Here is a 1635-nt window from a genome sequence, read left to right on the forward strand (position 1 = left end):
TTTCCACTTTAGAGCAACTACTTTACATGTAGCAACTTTGCCTGTGGTATCTCCAAGTCCCTAAACTTCTGGCTCTTCAAAAATAAAGATATTCATGACCAGCCTGGGCAACATGGCAAAACTCTAACTTTACAAAAAAAAAAAAAAAATAGAAAAATTATCCAGGCTTGGTGGTGGATGCCTGTAATCCCAGCTACTAGGGAGGCTGAGGTAGGAGAATTGCTTGAATCTGGGAGGCAGAGGTGGCAGTGAGCCAAGATCGTGCCACTGCATTCCAGCCTGGGCAACAAAGTCAAAACTCCATCAAAAAAGGAAGAAAGAAAAGAAAGAAAAGAAAAAAAGAAAGAAGGAAAGAAGGAAGGAAGGAAAGAAAGAAATTACCGATTGAATACAATATACACTATTTGGGTGATGGTTACACTAAAGTCCAGACTTTATTACTACTCAATATACATATGTAACAAAAATGCACATGTAGTCCTAAATCTATAGAAACAAAAATTTTTAAAAAACCAAATTGCAGTGTTACAATACACAAAGTATGTATTCAAATTCAATCATTTAAAAACCTGTCTGAAGAAAATTAATTTAAAACATTATCAAAAACATCCCTCTATTAAGATTTGTCACTTTTATTTACTTTCCATCTGAACGGTCTTATTCAATAGGAAACAGGTGGATCACTAAAGGCAAGCCTACCTGATGGCACATCACCACAGTCTATGTATCTATGCAACAGTCCAGAGTAGATGAGCGTTATTACTGTGCCATTAACAAATGCAAAACCTAACTTTATCAGGCTTTCATAGCAACTTGCTTTCCTACAGAAAATCCTGTTGCTTACAGAATTTCCTGCCACAAACATTTTTGGGAAGCCCTCAGGATACTTACACAGACTTGTGAATCAATCATATGCTCAGCAAGTACTGTTCAGTGGGATACACAGTGTAGCGATACATTGCTCTGAAATATTTCAGTTTCTTTTTTTCCCCCTAAATCTGGGTAAGTTCGTGGGAATTTGCAGCACATGTGAACATCTTCCATCATTCTTGCATGGGGCAAAGGGAATTGAAAACCACGATTACTTTAGAAAACTAGTTTCACAAATTGGTCACTGTATAAAAGAAGGATATTGGTTTTGGTAGCTTGCGACCACACCATTTCTGATCTGAATAAATTCGGAACTTATAACACAGTTCAGAAATTGAATGCACTTTCTCAGTATGAGGAAAGTATTTTAGAATGAGGCCCATTTTTCAAAGGATCTGTGGAAATCAATGCTATGCTCTCATTTAGGAGATGGAAAGAGTGAGGTTAAATTATCATTTTGATGAAATCTACAGTCCAGATTACTGGTGGATGAATTGAAAGTACTTTTTTATTCATATAAAATATTTGAAATCGGAAATCTGGAGTACTTTTAAATCCCATTATTTATTTTGTTTTCATTGCCAGGTAATTCCTGAGACAATACTGCCCTAAAGAGCCTTTGCAATTATGTAGGAATCTCCGAGGCAGTTCTTTTTTTTTTTTTTATTTATTTATTTATTTATTTATTTATTTTTTATTATTATACTTTAAGTTCTAGGGTACATGTGCATAACGTGCAGGTTTGTTACATATGTATACTTGTGC

Source organism: Colobus angolensis, unplaced genomic scaffold (genome assembly GCF_000951035.1).
Source record: "Colobus angolensis palliatus isolate OR3802 unplaced genomic scaffold, Cang.pa_1.0 Scaffold16, whole genome shotgun sequence".
In the NCBI taxonomy this organism is placed as follows: domain Eukaryota; kingdom Metazoa; phylum Chordata; class Mammalia; order Primates; family Cercopithecidae; genus Colobus; species Colobus angolensis.